Below are 10,704 nucleotides of genomic sequence, written 5' to 3' on the forward strand. Positions count from 1 at the left end.
ATTTGCATACATAAAATAGATGTGAATACGAGGTCGTGTCGAGGTCATCGTGAATACATTTGCATAAACTACCATCAATTTTTTTTAATTATTTTTAATTATTTTTTTAATTGGACAGGCGTGGACGAAAGATTTTCAGATTATATCGTAGAGGGCGCTCACACATACACACACACACACACACACACACACACACACGTTAATAAATACACGTCATTTTGAAAACTAATGGAGTTTATTGCACAAAAGAAGTAAACAAGAATGAAATATTGACATGGAGTATATATTTATGACATGGTTGAGTATTTTTTAACGTCACAAAAAAACATACGATGTGAGTAAGGAAAATAGTTGCGTAGTGTATAAATGTTTAGCGTGATTAAATATTTCTTTGTTAACACCTCGAAAAATACGTAGATACATGTAAATGTGCGGCGTGGTTAAATTTATTTTTAATGCCACAAAAAATACGAGTACATAAACGATTCGATTAAAACACAGAAACGAGAAAAGCCAATAATAGTAAACATTGATCAATAAAAAATAATTCATTCTATATATACATATGTTGTTTATTTTTACATTTCTTACTTCCTTTCAATGAGTCAAGCAGTCTGTACACTTTTTTTTTTATTCCATCACTATAATCAGAATCGCTCATCTGTCGTACAAGAAAGAGAGAGAGAGAGGATAATATTAAAAACCGATAGTTATATAAAGAAAGTATAAGTTATGTGTTGAAAATTTAATAGTATGAATTATCCCGTAAAACTGCGGTCATCAATCCGCTAAAATGCAAAGTATGCAAAATCGGTTGATCGACGTACAGTTTGTTTTTCAAAAAAATGGCGGACTACGCTACTATGAGTTAAAATGTATAATTACCTGATCGTTTCACAGAATAACTTTTGACATACATAATCATCACACGGAATGAGTTTACGGTGTAACGTAGCGATTTTCGTTTTTCCCTCGACGAAGAAAATATGTCCTCGCTTCTTGCCAAAGATTCAAAGGCGGTAGACCAAGTTTGACCTTCCGTGAAAAGTTCATCTCATGGACACTACGAGTCATACAGGACGTATTGGCAACACATGGCTTGAAAGTATTTGATGATTGTAGATCCACGTACGTGAAATCTTATAAATTCCATGACATGACTACCGTACGAGTCATAATAGTCTTCGTGGTAAGGGTATTTCAGACAGAAAGTGGCCCAACGCGTTCCACTCGCGAATATCAACGGTGTTTGATATAAGCGATGTGTATCATTCCGAAGCACACTTGTGAATGCCAGTCTGAACTCAATCACAAGATTAAATGTAAGGCGTGTCTAGTCCTAAGTGTTCCCAACGTGAAATAGACCTCCCACGTAGATGATAAACAACAGATGTTGGTATATTTATGTTATCTAAAACATGAACACTCACAAACAGCCTGAGGGATATCGAGTTTCAAGTTGAAAGCGTGAATTTCGACCTGCGTGTATGGGATACTGATAACATGACTCGACATTCTGTTGACCCCGGCACTATCAGTCAATTCACTGACTTAAACCACAGTCACTCTACTAGGACGGTTAGGAAGCGCCGCGTCATTCTATTGTACCCACCCTTGTCTCCATAAACATTGAAACAAGAGAGGTGTTAACGAGTTAAGAAGTCATTAGCATTAAACAGGCGACGGAAAACACGCGATAAATCATGAGACAGTGCGAGAGTTGCGTCATTTCCCCCCACAAAGCACTGCAATACATGGCACTTTGACCTTTCAACGAAGAGCAGTCTCAAATGCGGAAATGAACATGCTTTGTATATACACGTTTTTCGCGAGAAAATCTTGCTGTCTTGTATGGCATTCTGAAATTATAAATAGTTAATAGAATACTATATTAGTGAATTTCCCCCAAAAGTCGCCCCTCTCTCGACTGAATCAAAACATGTTGAACGGGATTTGTATCAGTCGTCAAATAAAGCGAATGGAGGGATATGAAAGCACGACAATCAAAAATCTCTTTTGTCCAATTACCTCCTATGAAAACTATGCAATAAAGCAACACGGCGACCACCTCCATAGACGAAAACATGCAAAACTTCGCCATAAAGTTACTCTAAAAACACACAAAAAATACGAGAATGGACAAAGGAATATTGTAAAGGTTTGCAGACATCAATGTTTTTAGCGATAAAATTGTTTCTAAACTGAGTGAGGGGTTTATTTTACGGACCGAAAGACTGTTAGAGATCAAGACAAAGAGACTGTCAACAAAACACCGTTTTTCTCGAGTAAAGCATCTTCAAGATTGCAAAAGAATGCTCATCTGAAAAATACAATATCACTCCTAGTCACAGTTCAGTTGAGATTGTAGTTTGATGTAAAAATAAAGCACAATTTAAAACAGTTCACGGTCTTCTCGAGGGTCTTCTCGAGCAACATCGAACGCAATAAATAATGGTGAAAAATAGTGCATTCCAATGACAAATACGTCATAGTTTTGAGACCAGCATAGGTTCTCAGAAGCTGCTCGTTCACACCTTTAACCAATAGAGCTTCCTAACCGTCCTAGTAGAGTGACTCCTAGTAGAGTGACTGTGCTTAAATTATTTTTATCAATTAGCCTTTGCTAAAATACTACCGTCATTTTCCACGTCATTAAAAAAACATGCCCCGCAGCGGAGGGATTTGAAATAAAACACGTTCAATCTCGTAATGACGCGTTCTCCGTGTCAATGTTACGATTATACTCGAAATTGACTATTTGGGGGATACAAACTGGGTCAACTTGATTCAGTCAACATGAATCTGACCCAGGCAGTATGATGATTCCAGTCCGTCACCAATTCACTTGTCTGAAAAGGCACACCCCAAGGGTGTATGACGCCTTGTCTCAATTCAGGCCGAATCAAAGACTGTGCACGCCGTCGATCTATATCTGTGATCGATGTAGACGAGAAACATTCCACCACTCTGATCGTTTTTATATCATCGGTAATTCAGTGTACCGCTCGAATGTAATGCATCAATCAATAGTTTAGTTTTGAAGGTTTATTTTACAATAACTGGAAAACCGACCGAAATCGCGAAATTTTAGGATTCAATCTTTACTCAGTCAAACATCAAAACTAAGTATTCAGTTCATTCTCTCTTCACTAATAAAATGGCAGTACTCAGCAAACTATCATTCATCGTTTTTTTAAACATCATTTCGAGTATCCACGATTTCGAAATACTAGAAGAGGCAAGAACGAACGTTACATTTGAATGGTCAAATGACAAGGGGCTGACCCCGCTCGAACGTGCAACAGAATGTATTAAATACATTGACCCATTTGAAAAACAGAGTCAACCTCAAAACATTGAGAGCCATAGCCGATGCTTCAAACAACGAGTTTCTCTTCAAATGGTTCAAAACCAAATTAAATGAAGCACTATGATTCGTCACAAATTACGCTGACATCCTTAGCAGCCTGGCAAAAGAAATCACTCAACTAACCACACCACCAGATTCAAATTTCCACGATCAACGACAAAAAAGAAACATTATAGACGATCTCCTGTTCGAGGTAACGGCCTTGGCTTGGCTACAAAGAGACAATTGTAGTTACTAGCTCGAGAAATTGACCCATATTTCTAAGACAAAATTAACCAAATTTTGAAATTATACATATTTTAATACCAAACTTGTTATTTTTACCAACAAACTACTGAATCACAGTACGTATAATAACGTATACCATTGACAAATTCAGACTCCGCTTATAAATTATACTCGATTATGTCTTTACCACTAATTTAAAATAAACAGTTATATTGGAAAGAATGAGATGAAATTTTATTATTATCATTGTAGATTCAATAAGCAAACTGGAAGCGGGTCAAGATATCGTAAATGTTTCATATTATAGAGATGGTGCGTAGTTTGTTCTTTGACGGTAAACACGTACGCATTTTCAATGGCGAACATCGACCAGTAATAATGGCATACACTTTGTATGCTAATTCATGTTTAATAAAATGCGCTAAGTTTTGATTATTCCCAAGATGTACAGAGAGCACTCGCTTATCCATTAGACAGATTCCACTATACAATTATAATATCCTGACCGCATTGTTTAAACTCTCGTAAATCGACTGTTTGACGTGACTGGGGCACCGGTGGACGAGAAATGCGTGCGTGCACATTACATTTCGTTAACACTTTCATTCATAATAGTATCACTTGCAATATGGCGTAATATCAATCGACGATCCTCAAAATACTGTATGTATGTATGCACGTTGTAGTTCGAATGATTAGATATTTCTTTTATTTTGCCATTTTTGTCGATTCTTTCATTATGAACAGTGTTGACTTGCTCTCGAAATAAATACTTTACACCGATGTTACCGTTTGTAATGTTTATAGTGTATACGTGAAAGATATTCGCCTTTGAAATAATAATTGAAGACACAACTATATAGTCTTCAAATCAGCTGGGTGTTATTATTGAAGTAACGCACGACGCGTGATATTGTTTTAATGGGGTCTGATCGCGTTTCATAACTCCTGTATTGAATAATGCCATGAATCAAATTGTCCTAACAACATGGTAAACACGGGTCAGCAATAAGTAGCTATTTTATCGGTGAGGAAAGATCTGCTTCTTGATTGCGATTATGATTATGTCTAATATAATTTATAATAATCTATTACTCTACGTACACAACTTGAAGCGGGCTTTTCAATTCAACTCACTGCGGCCGTACACAACATGGCTAGTTCCCCCTTCGAAAGCCTGGAGTGCGTGCGTGTGCTGCGTTAGCAACACTATCTGTGACCACTGAGCTTTTCAAATATTTACAAAGCACGATGTGATAACTGAGGTGGTAAACTGACCATGATGTCAATATCCAACCATCTAATTTGCACAATAATAATTAAAATTGAAACCGTATTCATGCGTGGGATCTTGGTTGGAAATACAACGAAGTAACACAAAACCAGCAAAGTGTAACAATAATAAAATCACAAACATGTGAATGTAAAGCAAAAAAAAAAATATTTGGTGGTTGGTTTAGGCATTTGGCATTTTAGGATTTTTTTTTTCTTATCGTGCCCTGAATCAGATGTGGACGAATGTTCCTAGCTCAATGATTGTTTTGTCATTTTAACTTTTTTAGTATACCTGTTAGGTGTTCATCATCTGTCCTAAAGTTGATTTTATTGTATTTAATATTTTAATCATGATTTTTTTTTTGTTTCTTATTGTATAGATTACAAATGAGAAGATATTGTTTTTCGTTCACTGTTTTGTCATTTTAACTTTTTTAGTATACCTGTTAGGTGTTCAACATCTGTCCTAAAGTTGATTTTATTGTATTTAATATTTTAATCATGATTTTTTTTTGTTTCTTATTGTATAGATTACAAATGAGAAGATATTGTTTTTCGTTCACAATTTTCTAGTTGTCACAAACTGAGCAAATTCAGTCTTCAGCTATAAGATTATATACAATAAAGTAACAAAAATAAGCAATGTGTAACAATAATAAAATCACAAACATTTGAATGTAAAGAAAAACAAATTATTTTGTGATTGGTTTAGACATCTGGTATTTTAGTTTTTTTTCTTGTCGTAACCTGAAACAGATGTGGACGAATTTTCCTAGCTCAATGATTATTTTGTCATTTTAACTTCTTAGTATATCTGTTAGGTGTTCATCGTCCGTCCTAAAGTTGATTTTATTGTATTTAATATTTTAATCATGATTATTTCGTTCCTCCATGTATAGATTACAATTGAGAAGTTGTTTTTCGTTCTCAATTTTCTAGTTGTCACAAACTGGGCAAATTTAGTCTTCAGCTATAATGTTATTATATCTACCCCTTTCCATTTGAAGGGTATGAGCCTTTATTCCGAGATTCGCCTTAGCGCAGCACTATGTTTTAGATTTTTGATTGTGGTGAGATATTTTTTATATGCAAATTCTGTTTTAATTTTCTGTAGGTTCGTAACTTGTTTTTATGATGTGTACTTTTATTTGCATCGTGTAATGTTTCTGTGCTATGAATTTCTAAAGGATTGTTCGAATTACCTGTCAATATTTCAATGATTTTCTTTTTTGTCATCCTGAGATTTATGTGTATTCCAAATATTATTTTTTCCATAGTCAAATTGTTTAAAATCTGATTCATGTCTTTTACAAGGATATTTTCTCAACTCTAGCAGGCTTGCCAAATTTCTTGGTTTGCTATTTACTTTGATCCATGTCTTTTACCCAGTTGTCTTTTCCCTTTTCGTCAATATGTATTCCATTCTTGTTTTACGATGAATATTCCTGATTTGTGTGTTTTTAGTATGCAGGTATATGTAGGTTTTTGTATATTCAAGTTCTCCCCCATCAGCATAAAATTTCGCTTCATAAAAATGAAATTTGTACGAGGGAGAACATCCACACACAAAATCCCGTCTTATGGCAAATCTGTCTAGACCAATGGAAAAAAATGAAAATATATTACTGCAAATACCTTCTAAAATTAAATAGCAAAGCAAGAAATTTCGCTAGCCTGCTAGAGTTGGGAAAATATCCTCCCCATAGCAACTAGATTGAAATATTGGATCAAAATAAATAATTCTAACCCAAACTCGCTAGTTCACGAAGCTCACAAACTTGGAATACATATTGACGAAAAGGGAAAAGACAACTGGGTAAAAGACATGAATCAAAGTAAATAGCAAACCAAGAAATTTGGCAAGCCTGCTAGAGTTGAGAAAATATCCTTGTAAAAGACATGAATCAGATTTTAGACAATTTGACTATGGAAAAAAAATATTTTGGAATACACATAAATCTCAGGATGACAAAAAAGAAAATCATTGAAACATTGACAGGTAATTCGAACAATCCTTTAGAAATTCATAGCACAGAAACATTACACGATGCAAATAAAAGTACACATCATAAAAACAAGTTACGAACTTACAGAAAAATTAAAACAGAATTTGCATATAAAAAAATATATCACCACAATCAAAAATCTAAAACATAGTGCTGCGCTAAGGCGAAACTCGGAATAAAGGCTCATACCCTTAAAATGGAAAGGGGTAGATATAATAACATTATAGCTGAAGACTAAATTTGCCCAGTTTGTGACAACTAGAAAATTGAGAACGAAAAACAACTTCTCAATTGTAATCTATACATGGAGGAACGAAATAATCATGATTAAAATATTAAATACAATAAAATCAACTTTAGGACGGACGATGAACACCTAACAGATATACTAAGAAGTTAAAATGACAAAATAATCATTGAGCTAGGAAAATTCGTCCACATCTGTTTCAGGTTACGACAAGAAAAAAAACTAAAATACCAGATGTCTAAACCAATCACAAAATAATTTGTTTTTCTTTACATTCAAATGTTTGTGATTTTATTATTGTTACACATTGCTTATTTTTGTTACTTTATTGTATATAATCTTATAGCTGAAGACTGAATTTGCTCAGTTTGTGACAACTAGAAAATTGTGAACGAAAAACAATATCTTCTCATTTGTAATCTATACAATAAGAAACAAAAAAAAATCATGATTAAAATATTAAATACAATAAAATCAACTTTAGGACAGATGTTGAACACCTAACAGGTATACTAAAAAAGTTAAAATGACAAAACAGTGAACGAAAAACAATATCTTCTCATTTGTAATCTATACAATAAGAAACAAAAAAAAAATCATGATTAAAATATTAAATACAATAAAATCAACTTTAGGACAGATGATGAACACCTAACAGGTATACTAAAAAAGTTAAAATGACAAAACAATCATTGAGCTAGGAACATTCGTCCACATCTGATTCAGGGCACGATAAGAAAAAAAAAATCCTAAAATGCCAAATGCCTAAACCAACCACCAAATATTTTTTTTTTTGCTTTACATTCACATGTTTGTGATTTTATTATTGTTACACTTTGCTGGTTTTTTGTTACTTCGTTGTATTTCCAACCAAGATCCCACGCATGAATACGGTTTCAATTTTAATTATTATTGTGCAAATTAGATGGTTGGATATTGACATCATGGTCAGTTTACCACCTCAGTTATCACATCGTGCTTTGTAAATATTTGAAAAGCTCAGTGGTCACAGATAGTGTTGCTAACGCAGCACACGCACGCACTCCAGGCTTTCGAAGGGGGAACTAGCCATGTTGTGTACGGCCGCAGTGAGTTGAATTGAAAAGCCCGCTTCAAGTTGTGTACGTAGAGTAATAGATTATTATAAATTATATTAGACATAATCATAATCGCAATCAAGAAGCAGATCTTTCCTCACCGATAAAATAGCTACTTATTGCTGACCCGTGTTTACCATGTTGTTAGGACAATTTGATTCATGGCATTATTCAATACAGGAGTTATGAAACGCGATCAGACCCCATTAAAACAATATCACGCGTCGTGCGTTACTTCAATAATAACACCCAGCTGATTTGAAGACTATATAGTTGTGTCTTCAATTATTATTTCAAAGGCGAATATCTTTCACGTATACACTATAAACATTACAAACGGTAACATCGGTGTAAAGTATTTATTTCGAGAGCAAGTCAACACTGTTCATAATGAAAGAATCGACAAAAATGGCAAAATAAAAGAAATATCTAATCATTCGAACTACAACGTGCATACATACATACAGTATTTTGAGGATCGTCGATTGATATTACGCCATATTGCAAGTGATACTATTATGAATGAAAGTGTTAACGAAATGTAATGTGCACGCACGCATTTCTCGTCCACCGGTGCCCCAGTCACGTCAAACAGTCGATTTACGAGAGTTTAAACAATGCGGTCAGGATATTATAATTGTATAGTGGAATCTGTCTAATGGATAAGCGAGTGCTCTCTGTACATCTTGGGAATAATCAAAACTTAGCGCATTTTATTAAACATGAATTAGCATACAAAGTGTATGCCATTATTACTGGTCGATGTTCGCCATTGAAAATGCGTACGTGTTTACCGTCAAAGAACAAACTACGCACCATCTCTATAATATGAAACATTTACGATTTCTTGACCCGCTTCCAGTTTGCTTATTGAATCTACAATGATAATAATAAAATTTCATCTCATTCTTTCCAATATAACTGTTTATTTTAAATTAGTGGTAAAGACATAATCGAGTATAATTTATAAGCGGAGTCTGAATTTGTCAATGGTATACGTTATTATACGTACTGTGATTCAGTAGTTTGTTGGTAAAAATAACAAGTTTGGTATTAAAATATGTATAATTTCAAAATTTGGTTAATTTTGTCTTAGAAATATGGGTCAATTTCTCGAGCTAGTAACTACAATTGTCTCTTTGTAGCCAAGCCAAGGCCGTTACCTCGAACAGGAGATCGTCTATAATGTTTCTTTTTTGTCGTTGATCGTGGAAATTTGAATCTGGTGGTGTGGTTAGTTGAGTGATTTCTTTTGCCAGGCTGCTAAGGATGTCAGCGTAATTTGTGACGAATCATAGTGCTTCATTTAATTTGGTTTTGAACCATTTGAAGAGAAACTCGTTGTTTGAAGCATCGGCTATGGCTCTCAATGTTTTGAGGTTGACTCTGTTTTTCAAATGGGTCAATGTATTTAATACATTCTGTTGCACGTTCGAGCGGGGTCAGCCCCTTGTCATTTGACCATTCAAATGTAACGTTCGTTCTTGCCTCTTCTAGTATTTCGAAATCGTGGATACTCGAAATGATGTTTAAAAAAACGATGAATGATAGTTTGCTGAGTACTGCCATTTTATTAGTGAAGAGAGAATGAACTGAATACTTAGTTTTGATGTTTGACTGAGTAAAGATTGAATCCTAAAATTTCGCGATTTCGGTCGGTTTTCCAGTTATTGTAAAATAAACCTTCAAAACTAAACTATTGATTGATGCATTACATTCGAGCGGTACACTGAATTACCGATGATATAAAAACGATCAGAGTGGTGGAATGTTTCTCGTCTACATCGATCACAGATATAGATCGACGGCGTGCACAGTCTTTGATTCGGCCTGAATTGAGACAAGGCGTCATACACCCTTGGGGTGTGCCTTTTCAGACAAGTGAATTGGTGACGGACTGGAATCATCATACTGCCTGGGTCAGATTCATGTTGACTGAATCAAGTTGACCCAGTTTGTATCCCCCAAATAGTCAATTTCGAGTATAATCGTAACATTGACACGGAGAACGCGTCATTACGAGATTGAACGTGTTTTATTTCAAATCCCTCCGCTGCGGGGCATGTTTTTTTAATGACGTGGAAAATGACGGTAGTATTTTAGCAAAGGCTAATTGATAAAAATAATTTAAGCACAGTCACTCTACTAGGAGTCACTCTACTAGGACGGTTAGGAAGCTCTATTGGTTAAAGGTGTGAACGAGCAGCTTCTGAGAACCTATGCTGGTCTCAAAACTATGACGTATTTGTCATTGGAATGCACTATTTTTCACCATTATTTATTGCGTTCGATGTTGCTCGAGAAGACCCTCGAGAAGACCGTGAACTGTTTTAAATTGTGCTTTATTTTTACATCAAACTACAATCTCAACTGAACTGTGACTAGGAGTGATATTGTATTTTTCAGATGAGCATTCTTTTGCAATCTTGAAGATGCTTTACTCGAGAAAAACGGTGTTTTGTTGACAGTCTCTTTGTCTTG

The 10,704-nt window shown here is 34.8% G+C and overlaps 1 long non-coding RNA gene across 1 annotated transcript; it reads right to left on the reverse strand.

The window, feature by feature from the left end:
• Positions 1-551: 551 nt before the first annotated feature.
• Positions 552-1,484, reverse strand: LOC146740214 (uncharacterized). Its single transcript, XR_014929964.1, has 2 exons — positions 886-1,484; positions 552-661 (listed from the first exon to the last, which is right to left on the reverse strand). It is a non-coding gene; the product is annotated as an uncharacterized LOC146740214 (long non-coding RNA).
• Between the last annotated feature and the right edge of the window lie 9,220 nt (positions 1,485-10,704).

This window comes from Saccoglossus kowalevskii, chromosome 7 (assembly GCF_978046115.1).
Source record: "Saccoglossus kowalevskii chromosome 7, keSacKowa6.1, whole genome shotgun sequence".
In the NCBI taxonomy this organism is placed as follows: Eukaryota; Metazoa; Hemichordata; class Enteropneusta; family Harrimaniidae; genus Saccoglossus; species Saccoglossus kowalevskii.